Source organism: Pipistrellus hanaki (assembly GCF_964339955.1).
Source record: "Pipistrellus hanaki genome assembly, chromosome: 4".
In the NCBI taxonomy this organism is placed as follows: Eukaryota; Metazoa; Chordata; class Mammalia; order Chiroptera; family Vespertilionidae; genus Pipistrellus; species Pipistrellus hanaki.
This window is the reverse complement of record NC_140506.1, coordinates 45,322,428-45,335,966: the sequence shown is the minus strand read 5'-3', so window position 1 is coordinate 45,335,966 and position 13,539 is coordinate 45,322,428. Positions and strand designations below refer to the sequence as shown.

Sequence of the window (13,539 nt, the reverse complement as noted above, 5' to 3'; positions counted from 1 at the left end):
ATAATGTCATATCGCTCACAATGATTTAACACTATCCAGCCCATCCCATTTTAATCAATCAAAATTGTCCCTTTTTAGTGTAATGATTTTGTGGTGAATTCCCTGTGTTTAATATGATATATGGTCCTATCTACCCATTGATTTACTATTCTCTTCCAAAGTCTAACAGTGAAGGAGGCTGTTCTTGCTTTTGGACATCTTTGGAATTAGCAAACAAGAATAATATGTAGTAACAAAAATGGTAATTTCTATGGCACAATGAAGGCTGAGAAAATATCCTAAGTGATAATAAATGAAGCTACTCTGAAGTGGAAATAAAATATGGGTTTGCCAATTAAAACTACAAAAGACTTAGAGCTTTTCCCTCTATCTCCACAGATGATCAAGGCATCTGTAATACTTTAACCAGAGACCTTAGTACATGATGTTTTCCCTTTCATACTATCAAGAAAAATCAGAAATACACAAAGTGTTTCCCTTTACCAAAATCAAACATACATTGTATAAATGTTTTTGTTCTTTAAAAAATGCAAGAGAGTTTAAAGTGACTCTTTAAATATTGATAATTTTTTTCTCCTAGAAATACACTAATAAAAATCAACCCCAGTTCCCATTTCTTCAACTACATTGTACATTTAAGACTATCTACAGCACAGTAGCAACCAACCACAAAATCTCAGTAGCCAAACACTATAATTTCTTGCTCATGCTGTGTACCCAAAACAGGTCCACAGCCATTTAGGGACTCAGTGGCTCAGGGACTCATGCTACACACTCCATACAGGTTACGAGAGTCACTGAGAGAACCGGTTTATGGAGGAGGACCAGCCATCTTATGGCTGTACAATTTGGAATATGTCTCAGCCTCCTGAGACATTGTGGAAGAGGGAGAGCGAGTTACAGAGACCCAATCAACAATTATATGACTAAATTACAACTCCTGTGTTCATAGGCCATTGGCCAAAACTAGTTCCACAGTCTTCCTAGCTGAAAGGTTGGGAGAAAACAGTATCCTCCTCTGTGCCAGGAAAGAGACAATAGGATATGGATGAGTTTGAGAAGTCTCAACTTACATGTTCCTAAGGAATAAAAATTTCCAAATTTATTATAGGAAACTCTCAATGTAGAATCTTAAAAACCATGTATTTGCTCTGGAATCTATCATCTTACACACCTAGAGAGAAAATTACCCACTATGTGTCACCAGATAAATTATAATTAACCATTGGTTCCATTATTTAAGTTGTAATATATACTATTTAAGTGAGAAGAAAGCAAATAGCCTTCCTATCTTTTACGCTAATAAAAGCATTTTTAATTTTGTAGCACTTATTCCAATTGGGAAAGTAATAAAAATGATTTAAAATAAATATTTATTTTTATTTTTATATCCAGTTATCCTAATTCTGGCTGATGAAGTATAAACACAGACTTTAAGCACAAAAATATTAATAGGAAATCTAAGGTATCAATATTTTAATTTAACCTGCCGGGACCGGTTTGGCTCAATGGATAGAGCGTCGGCTTGGGGACTGAAGGGTCCCGGGTTCGATTCCGGTCAAGGGCATGTACCTTGGTTGCGGGCACATCCCCAGTAGGGGGTGTGCAAGAGGCAGCTGATCGATGACACTCTCTCATCGATGTTTCTAACTCTCTATCTCTCTCCCTTCCTCTCTGTATAAAATCAATAAAATATATTAAAAAAATATTTTAATTTAACCTTAGTTTAATAAGTTGAGTTTCTTCCAAATTTGTTAAAGCAGATTCCTTCCCCATCGGCACTGCTTCCACTGACCAGGTGAGGTGCTGTCCTGCAGTTACCAGTGGGCAGAATCAAGAGCTCCTGGGTTGAGCTGGTTCCCAAAGGCCACCCTGATGGGGAGGAAAACGTGAGAGTTCATTCAACAGATATTTATGGAGCACCTACTATGCAACAGACCATCTGAGAGTGTTGCAGTAACTGAAATAAACAACCCCCTCTTTCAGAACTAATAGTTTTATTTGAATGGTACTTCATATTGTTCTGGCTGCATTTATATCCTCTGGTTTTTGTTAGAGATGATAATTATTACATGAAAGTTAAACCCAAATATACTAGTTCCTTTGATTAACCAAAATGATTAAGAAGAATCCCCACTCATGCCCTGATAACTCAAAATAGTATAATAAAAGTATAATAGTAAAAAGAAAGGTTTGGGACCATGTACACATTACTTAAACTCTCTAAGCCTCTTTTTTTTTTTTTTACTTTTAAAATCATAGTGTGTCAGCTAACTTAGATGTGGCACATGAAAGGAAACGGGTCAAGGATGATTAGATATTTCAAAGACCTAAGCAAATTATAGTTTTGTATTTACTGAGATAAGAAAGACGGCATAAAAATATTTAAGAAAAAAAATTGAAGGTTTGTGTTTTTGGACATGTTACATTTGAAATATCTACAATATATCCAAGCAGAGAGATAACAAGTATGAAGTTGGATATATAAGATTTGAATTCAAGAAAAATATCTGAACTAAAAACATGAACATTACTCCTAGAACATGTTAATAATAGTTACTTCTATGTACCAAATAATGTACTGGTTACTGTAGGTAAATTACTTATTCCTCAAATTTTTGAGTTCATGGGTATTATTATCATTAATATTGTTTTCTAATATAGTGGCTAGTTATGAAAGCTACCAAAATATTTCAAATGAATTTTCAGCTTACAAATGAGGAAGTCAAGGCTCAGGAAAGAAACTTGAATACAACTAATAAGCAGCAGAAGCAGGAATCGTAATTAAATTTGTTTCTGATTGCAAATGATCTTTCTTATCTAATATCTCCTAATATAACCACAAAGCAACTTCACATGCATTAGTTTATTTCATCTTTACAATATCCATGGGAGACTCGGGTTCTGAGAAACTGAGTGGCTTGACACTACTATGCACCTTGTCACCTGTATCAGGACTCTGTCACCTGTAGCTAAAGACAGTCATATATGTCAACCACAGAAAACCTTCTCATCTAAAGATACTGACTGTACAAAACCTACTCAGGGCCTTTTTGAAGATGGGCTCTATGGATTTGATAGACACTGTAGTCAACCAGACTGAAAAACATTTTATCATGATAATCTTTAACAATAATCATTTGTATTTTCTTCTAGCTTCTTTGAAGTCCTAAAAGAATGAGAGATATTGTCCTTTCCTACTACCAGAGAGCAAATGAACCCTGGCCTCCTGGAGGCCAAAGGTTAAAGTTAACAGGCCATTTGGAAACATTCTGCTTAGAGAAGCCATAGAACCTGGAGGCCTCAGGGGTCAATGGAAAGTGATTTGGGACAAAAGGATAACTTCCCTGAGCCTGAAAAAAAAAAAAAAAAAAAAAGGAAGGTATCTATTATAAGTGCATGAGGAATGTGCTGGGTAAGGGGAAGGTTTTGCAGTGGGCCTTAGGATGTGAATTAGTGAGATCTTCACTCTGCCTAGAATGTTCTTCTCCAAAACAATCAGCAGGCTGGCTCCCTATGTCACCTAGGCCCCCAGTCACATGTCACAGACTTCTGGAGGCTTTGCCTGAGCACCTCCTGGCCCCATTATCACCTTCTCTCCCCTTACTTTGTTTTTTATTACTTTCCAGTGCTAATCTCAACCTAAAATATTAATAAATATTAAATATCAGATATCTGATCTCTAAAGTCAGTAGTATTTGCAGGTTCAAAAGCTTTTGACAAGTTCCATGGCTGAGATAAATAAAGCATGATTTTAACCTTTATCAGCAATATTTCTGACTTCTACATTCTATTAAATCATATACTCATGATCTTTCCGAAACTTTAGTTGTGCTTACTTTCACAATGCCCTGTTTAAAAGAAAAAGAGTTTCTCTATTCGTTTATAGAACATTACTCGTAAATATTTTAGTATGTAAGTAGTAAAGGGAGAGGCAGTAGGGGAGCTAGAATAGGCGAATAAGTAGCTTACAATATCAGTTAGAATCAGCTTACTAGTACTCTTGGGAAACTCCATTTCTCTGTTGATAGGTTTCATATAAATTAGTCCTGATATTTGGAAGTGAGGCCTTTGGGAGGTAATTATGTTTAGCTAAAGTAATGAGGGTAGTACCCTCATGATAGAATTAATGCCCTTAGAAAAAAGGAACAGTGCCCGAAAGGCCATGTGAAGACATAACCAGAAGAGGTGAACCAGAAAGAGGGCTCTCACAAGACATTACATTTGTTGGCACCTAGATCTTGAACTTTCCAGCCTCCAGAACTATGAGAGAAAAATGTCTGTGTTTTGTGCTATCCCATCTATGGTATCCTGTTACTACAACCCAGGCTAACACATCATGTTTATACAAATGCAGGAGAATTGTGAAGTTATTAATATCTAGGATCGTACATACAGACATAGGAAATTAAATGTGCCTCTATAAAGAAACTAATAAATAAAGCAATTTGTATTTTTTAAAAACTGAAAGAATCAACAAAATAACATACATTGGATGAACAATGAAAGGGGGGGGAAGATCTGACATAAATCTAATTAGTCATATCAGCAGAGAGAGGTTCAGGTTGGTGTTGGTAAACACAGAGTGGTTTTTCAGTGGAAAGTAAATAAGTGTACTGAGGTGCTGTACTAATCACATTTGTTCTAACATTGACCTTATAATAATTAAAAATTGATGCTTGCAACATAATACAGCTGTGCAATCATATTTAAACCTAATCATTTCATAGAGAGAGGAAAGTCATACGAAAGGTCAAAAACACTTTAATTTCATGACAGTAAATTTACTCTTTATTCCCAAAGTGAAAATGTCTAATTTCTAAAAGAGCAAACCAATAATTACTTATTATAAACCTATTTTAGTCAATACTTAATTTCTCTATATTGATTAGTGTTTAGACATTTAAAGTGTACCCTACGGCAAGATTATGTGTTTACAATACCATTCTCCCTACTGATGTTGGTAAGTATTACACATATCGATTTAAGACATGTCTCAAAAATGCCAAACTCAATAGTAATCATATCAAAAAAGGGTTTGACTCTTTTAAAACTGGAATTTAATTTTTAATATTTAAATACCAGTCTCCTTAAAGGTCTCTGTATCATCCCCGCTACTTCTGCCATTATAAACTTTAATGATGGATGCCCAATTAAGTGGTACATTATAAGTCTTTCTCTCCCAAAAGAAACAGAGCAAATATATGAATTATCAACTCCACAACTCACTACTGGGACAAAATAGTTTTTTCTTTACTTTACGTACTTCTGATTATAAAATAAAGCCTGGAATATTATTTCAACCTTAACTTACTTTCTGTGTAACTTAGAGCTCCTTGTAATAAAATGAAATGATGCTTCATCACGATGTGACTGGGAATACTAAGGTAATTTACAATCTTTCTATCATTAAAAATAAGAACATCACTGTGAGGCAGGTATTAATATAACACTTTTCTCTTGAGGAGTTTGATGCACTTTACATAACTATTAACTCTTCCTTGAGCTGGGCAAAAAGGCTAAAATGTCTAACCATCTTCCTTACCACACATGCCTAAAAATAACAAAGATTCTATAGAGCAGCATATTTTAAATTCGCTTTTACTTCTAATCCGAAATTAGGACTAAAGACAAGGCCAACTGGATCACTCAATATATTTGGCTTTTGTCAACATTAATGTTTTAGCAGGTTCCGATTTCATAAATTTGAAGTCAGAATTAAACACTTAAAAGATTACTAATTCCATGAATTATTGAGCAATAATTGTTTCTGAAGATGGAAGAAATGTAAGAGTAACAATCAACTTTTCCCTTTATTAAAATCTTCAAAGCAGATTGTGAACCTGGAGACAGAATCACAACATCTTTAAGCAAACCTATGCATCCTTTAGCAAGAGTACAACTACGCACATATGGAAACAGCCAGAAGAAAGACAGAAAGTGAAAGACATAAAAATACTAATAATATTTATTAGGGTTTACCAAGTATCAACCACTATTTTAAGGAATCTACATGTATTAACTAAAAAAAATGGGGTAATAATATTCCCATTTTATACATAAGAAAATTGAGGCTCAGAACGCTGAGTTTACTAGCTCACAAAACTACTAAGTGGTAGAGCTGGGATGCAACCCAGAAAATATGATTCCAGAGCCCAGGTCCTAGGCCAATGTTCTAAAAAGGAAGAACAGCTGTCCCCATATGCCCCAATCTATGGTATACATCATAGAGTTCCAAGTCCATCACCTTTTCCTCTCCAACTGCAACAGTTAATCTCAAAATTATCCTAAAAGAAAAAGTGCTTAGGAGTGTGTGTTGTACTTTCAAAACATGACACCAGAATTTAGAAGATGGTCACAGGAAGGCAGTGTAGTTAGGAGTGCAGTTGGTGTCAAACAGACTTCAACAGGCTGCCACTAGTCAAGTTACATCCATCCAAGCTTCATAAAATAGAAGTCATGAACTTGCCTCCTAGTGCTATAGTGAGAATTAAAAAGGTTAATATCAAGCGCTTAACACACAGCCTCACACACAGTACGCACACAAAAAGTGGTTGCTATTATAGTGAGTTAATATAAAATTATTTCAGCCATTTCCAAAACTCAAAATTCAGAATCACCAGTGAATTTAGCATATCACAATACTAGTGGCAAATTGAACCAAACTAATTCTTTTATCAAATATGTGTTCATCGGCATTAACCTTATTTGTTTAATTCTCAGAATTAAACCTAGAATTGGAGTGTGGTTATGCCCACTTTTAGATAGGAAAAATAATCTTAGAAATGTTGTTACTTGTCCATTATCCTGCTAGTAGTAATCAGATGATTAACCAATTTGTGCGTCCCACAAAACAGGATGAAAAGTATCAGTAAGCAAGAAAATTATTTGAGCAACTCTTCTCTGACTTTAAAAAAAAAAATTGTAAAGGAAAATTTTCTAGCCTGAACTTCACCTAGTCCAGCATTTGCTATAATAAAGCTATATGCAGAGAGAGCAGTTAGAACAGAGATGATACAGAAGAAAAGTACTGCCCCCAAGTATAGCCCCCGTGTCCAGCATACAGGAAGTGAGGTGTTTCTGCTACTTCCGTCAGAAAACAGCAGGAGCCTCGATTAGGGCAGGAGCAGTGCTAGAGGGGAAGCAGGTGAGACCCTGCGTGCAGGGGCTGGGGCTCCAGCGGGAGAAGGTAAGACTGTAGCCCTTGTAAAGCAGATTTTCCTCACAGGAGCCTCCCAAAGAGGTCGGCTTCTGGTCTATTCATAGAAATCTGCAGAAAAAGAGAAACTACATTACTTTAGTCTTTCATTGACCTACACCCTAAACCTTGACCTACCATTATTCCCTAAATTATAAAATGTCCTATTTATGCAGAACAAAAATATCTCATGTTGAATTAAGGTACTATTATCTCTGTATGTTTAATGCAAATAACAACATTATGTCATTTGCATAATATCTGCTGTATATAGGAAGAAAATTATTTACCATTCTCAATTAAAGAACATAATTCAAAACTAATTACAATATGTACAATAACTGGAAAAAATAGATTTAAAGGAAAAAATGGAATTTTCTATTCCAGTGGCCAATATACAATCCAATATGAAAGATGTGGCAGATAAAAAAAAAGTAGACATATATAAAAAGAGACATGAGCCAGGACCGGTTTGGCTCAGTGGATAGAGCATCGGCCTGCGGACTGAAACGTCCCAGGTTCGATTCCGGGCAAGGGCATGTACCTTGGTTGCAGGCACATCCTCAGTAGGGAGTGTGCAAGAGGCAGCTGATCGATGATTCTCTCTCATCGATGTTTCTAACTCTCTATCCCTATCTCTTCCTCTCTGTGAAAAATCAATAAAAAAAATATATTAAAAAAATAAAAATAAATAAATAATAAAATAAAAAGAGACATGAGCTCAATGATAAGAGTTCTGCTTACATGGGTGTGGAAATAAATGAAAAACTAATCCTTAACCTATTGAGTCAGCAAGAAATATAATTGAAAATGTAGCCTGATGGGTGTGGCTCAGTGGTTGAGATGGACCCAGGAACCAAGAGGTCACTGGTTTAATTCCTGGTTAGGGCACATACTTGGGTTGCAGGTTTGATCCCCAATAGGGGGCATGCAGGAGGGAGCCTATCAATGATGCTTCTTTCTCATCATTGTTTCTATCTTCTCTATCCCTCTCCCCTACCTCTCTCTCTTTAAAAATAAAAAATCAATTAAAAAACATGTTTTTTAAAAAGACTAAGAAAAAATAAAATGTATTCACATATTAAGAACATATAAGATCTTGTGTTTCATTATCAATTACCAGGCAGGACCCAACCTAACCATTTCTTCCATATGTAGAATAGCACATGACCTCTCTCAACAATTAACTTTAAGCAATTGTCCTATAAAAGTAAATCTTTTTATCTAATTTCACCCATTCATACAATATGATGGAAACACCTAGAATGATACTAAGGACATATAAGTTACTCCATAAACACCGTTAATGAGATGGTGATTTCAGTCTATTTCTCTTTTCTCTGACCTAATTGGTGACAGGAAAATTGCCTAAACAGAAATACTGGCAAAATGGTTACAGATACGAGGAAGTTGATTAGAGACAAATGCAGCATAGAACTAAAGAAGAAAACAACTTTTTGTCATTTAGAGAATGACTCACTGTGCCCTAGTACACTAAGATCTCAGAAGACAGAGCCAGCCACCAATAAAATGAAAACTGTAAAACAGAGCTTGCTGAAGCATATATACAGAAAATCTACTGCTTTCCCATTTAACTTCCAAGCAAATAACTCCCAAATTAATCAACCCATCTCACTCCCTAACCCTGACCTCTCCTAGAGTCTCAGTTCCACTTATTTAACTTTTAATTGTATTGGGTGGTTAGATGGGATCCTCTTTCGGGATTCACTTTGTCCTTCCTCCACAGCCTTACTATGTGTATGGAAGGTATCGTTGCTAAGATCCAGTGACAAGAACCATTATGAGTTGCCACAGTGAACCACTTACATTTTTGTATGAGAAGTAATCGATATTAACAAGGTAAAAAATATTTCTTTTTCAAATTCTTCAGCCTCTTGAATTCAACGGTGTACAGAAAAGACCTACTGTGGCCCATGCATGAGAGAATTGGAGAACCCTGGGGTAAGAGTAGGGAAACTCACTGGAGAGAGTGAGGTGGGCAACTAGTTAACCACAGGACTGTCTGGTAATGGAATAGACTTGCCTGAGACACCCCCCCGCCCCAGCTATTAAAGACTCCCCCCAGGGTATCCACAGGAGTTAAATTTGGATAGCCTGGAGCACCTCAGACTAAGAATTTCTAAAACTGAACTTTTCCCAAGAATCCGTTTCTACTGACTTTCTTGTTTGTTGAGGGTACACTTGTTCTCTCTGGCTCCAAACATTCATTCCTCAGCCATCCCCATCATATCTAACTAAACACCAAGTAGGGTCTTTTTTTTTTTTTTTTTTCTTCATCACTTTACAATTCCCTGCTGCTTTATTTTCCCATTGCTTCATTTCTAATTTGGTTTCGATCTCATTCTTGGCTCCCTGACTATAGCCCCTTAACTCTTCCAAATAATCCATCTGGCAGATATGCTTTGAGTTTAAATTCTGCCCTGAATCAGGTCACTATTCTTATCAGAAATATTCTGTAATTCCCCCTTTTCTGCTGTACAAAGATATCCTAAGCTACTTTCAAATGCACCCCAATAGCCTTTCAGTCTTACCTTCTATTTTCCTGGGCACCAGCCATGCTGGCTATAATCCCTCTCCCCACCACACTCTACTGCCCTAACTCTAGCATTTCTTTTCCCTGCAATACCATCTCCCCAACTCCTACATATTTCAACCTCCTCTTCCCGCCCCCCCCCCCCCCCGACACACACACATACACACTTTGACATCGGCTCAGATGTCCTTCACTCCCTTAAGTCTCACTTCACCTTCCCATAGACTCCCCACCAGAAGTTTTTCTGCTCTCTCATAGGGCTTTCAGTTGCCTTTATTTTATAGCAAAACATATTGCTTCAAATTGTAGTTATTTTTACTCAAGGATATTACTTACTCTAGTAGACTTGAAGCCTATTCTTGCGAGAGATGACTGTGTCTTATTAGACTCCTTATGACCCTTAATGCCTGGCATCGTGTCCCTCACAGACGGAGTGTTCAGGAATTATTTTACATGAATAAATGCAGAAAATAACTGTTCCAGATATGCTGCTTTCAAAACAGGGCTTTTCAATCTTTAGAATATCACAGAATCACCTAGAGAGGGGACAGCAACCAGGCGATGTGTTTCTCTCTTTGTCTCTCCCCCTCCCTTCCACTCTCTCTCTAAAAACCAATGGAAAAAATGTCCTTGGGCGAGAATTAAGAAAAATACTATGTGCAATATTATAATATTTTACAAGACACATAACCATGAAAAATAAAGTAGAAAAAAATTCACCAAAGTGTTAATCATGGTTATTTCTGGCTTTTTTAATTTTGTTTTTAATACTTTATCACATTATCTATAATAAATATAGTATATTTGCACCCAAGACAAAAAAGGAAAAGTCTGAATTATAGTAATAGCTGGGTTGCTTAATCTCACTCAGCCACAGTTAGTAATTTAATCTAAAAATATGCCAAAATCGGTTTGGCTCAGTGGATAGAGCATTGACCTGCAGACTGAAAGGTCCCCAGGTTCGATTCTGGTCAAGGGCATGCTCCTTGGTTGCGGGCACAGGAGTGTGCAAGAGGCAGCCGATCGATGATTCTCTTTCATTGAGTTTCTAACTCTCTATCCCTCTCTCAGCCTCTCTGTAAAAAAAATTAATAAAATATATATTTTAAAAAATAAAAATATAAGCCAATAATTGTGCCAACTTTACTGGGTTAGATAAAGTTAAAATTCTTAGCACTGATACATGAGTATATAGTAGTTTGAAAAGACAATCTTAAGGGGCTGTATAGAAATTTCAAGTTTTCTCCTTTTTTATTATTAATCATTTTAACCATTAAACTCTCCTAAATCAAATAATTGTCTCAATAATTTGTGGGAGTTTATTGAGCCAAACAAGAAAACTATGGCTGGGGATCAAGTTGATATTTTCTACCAGCTGTATTACACACTGGTGGGTTCAATAAATGGCCATAATGTCCAACAGGGGAAAGAAAAGAATTATCTTTCACTTCCACACACTTTGGGAATTTTACAAAGGAAACATATAATTATGAAAATTTGGCTGGCATACTAAATCTGGTGCATTAAGAAAAGTCATGGGACTTCTAATGATAGAAAATGGTCCAGACCTTGGGTTTGTATGTCATGAAATAAAAAATAAATTCTTTAAGCAAAACACTATAATGAAGCCATATTTTACTTTTGGGTGTCCTTCCGTCATTTTAACTAGAAAAATACATTGTTACTCTGTACAATTATTATCTTTTCATTTTTCTTCAATGTAGCATTGTTAATCAGGTAATAGTTTGATTGAAAACATTTACAAGTTCAGAGATATACTCATTCATTCATTCATTTACCCAACAAATATTTATTGATCACTTCTTATGTGCCATTCACTATGTAGGTACTGAGGAATCAAGGAAGATCTCTTCTCGTGTAGTACAGAGCATAGTGTGGGGGGAAAGTTATTTAAAAAATTACACAAATGAATATCTAATATACACTGAGTGGCCAGATTATTATGACCACCCCATCAGTACTTCGTTGGGCAACCTCTTGCCTTCAGTACTGCAGCGATTCTTCTTGGCATTGACTCCACGAGATGTTGAAAGGTGATGTGAGGAATTTGACACCATGCCTGATGAATAGCACTGTCCAGTTCTATGAGATTTGATGGTTGTGGAACCAGCTGCCTGATGGCTCTTTTAACTTCGTCCCACAAATGCGCACTTGAATTGAGATCTGGTGATTGTGGGGGCCACCTAAGCAAGGTAAAGTCTCCCTCATGTTCTTGAAACCACTCCTGCACAATACGAGCACCGTGGCATGGCGCATTGTCTTGTTGGAAAAAGCCATCTCCATTGGGATACACCATCCACATGATAGGATGAACTTGATCAGCAATGATACTTAGGTATGTTGTGCTATTCAGACATTGTTCCACATGAATTAAAGGGCCCAAATCATGCCAGGAAAACATGCCCCAAACCATAACACTGCCCCCACCAGCTTGAAGGGTTGTACTCATGCACATGGGATGTATGCTTTCATACTGTTTCTATGAAATTCTCACTCTGCCATCTGCATCATGCAACTGAAATCGTGATTCATCGGACCACATGACTTTTTTCCAATGCTTGACTGTCCAATCCTTGTGTTCCTATGTGAATTGGAGATGTTTTATCTTGGTAACTGCAGACAGCAAAGGTGTTCAAATAAGCTTCGGCTTCCACATCCCATACGATGCAGTGTAAAGCTAATTTGCCTACAAACGTCAGGTGGTCATAATAATCTGGCCACTCAGTCTATATATTGGGTCGGCAGCTAAGTAATTGCGGGTTTCACACATATATGGCTTCAGTTGAATTTTTAGGTTTGCAGACGTAGTACAAATGTAAAACACATTTTGTTATTGATAGTTGGCTATTCAGCTGTTAATCAGTAAAAAAAGTTTTTTGATCTGTTTTGTAGTTTTCGTTTGGCGTTCGTTGAAAAATGGAAAATCAAAAGGAACATTTTCGTCATATTTTGCTTTTTTATTTCCGCAAAGGGAAAACGCATCGCAAGCTCATAAAAAGTTATGTGCTGTTTATGGTGACGAAGCCTTAAAAGAACGGCAGTGTCAAAATTGGTTTGCCAAATTTCGTTCTGGTGATTTTTCACTCAAAGATGAAAGACGCTCTGGTCGTCCAGTTGAAGTTGATGACGCCCTAATCAAAGCAATAATCAATTCGGACTGTCACAGTACAACACGTGAGATTGCAGAGAAGCTTCATGTATCACATACATGCATTGAAAATCACTTAAAACAACTTGGCTATGTTTTAAAACTCAATACATGGGTTCCTCACGAAATTAAAGAATCACAGTTAACGCAACGCATTAGCAGCTGCGATTTGCTAAAGAAACGTAATGAAAATGATCCATTTTTAAAACGACTGATAACTGGCGATGAAAAATGGGTTGTTTACAACAATATCAAGCGGAAAAGATCGTGGAGCAGGCCAGGTGAACCAACTCAAACAACATCAAAAGCTGATATTCATCAAAAGAAGGTTTTGTTATCAGTTTGGTGGGATTACAAAGGAATTGTCTACTTTGAACTCTTACCACCCAACCGAACGATCAATTCTGATGTCTACATTGAACAACTAACGAAATTAAACAATGCAGTTGAAGAAAAGCGGCCCGAATTGACAAATCGAAAAGGTGTTGTATTCCATCATGACAATGCAAGGCCACACACATCTTTGGTCACTCGGCAAAAATTAATGGAGCTTGGTTGGGATGTTTTGCCACATCCACCATATAGTCCTGACCTTGCACCATCTGATTACTTTTTGTT

At 36.6% G+C, this 13,539-nt stretch overlaps 1 long non-coding RNA gene across 3 annotated transcripts in view; it reads right to left on the bottom strand.

Moving 5' to 3' along the window:
- Positions 1–1,389: 1,389 nt before the first annotated feature.
- LOC311622221 overlaps positions 1,390–13,539 on the bottom strand; it is a 48,027-nt gene continuing 35,877 nt past the window's right edge. The window contains exons 3-4 of one of the 3 annotated variants that reach the window (XR_014794966.1): positions 1,721–1,872; positions 1,390–1,486 (exon numbers count right to left, since the gene is read on the bottom strand). This is a non-coding gene — a long non-coding RNA (uncharacterized lncRNA). Of the gene's footprint in view, positions 1,487–1,720; positions 1,873–7,039; positions 7,288–13,539 lie in introns of those variants that run through there. The other 2 variants (XR_014794967.1, XR_014794968.1) reach the window with 2 other exon arrangements.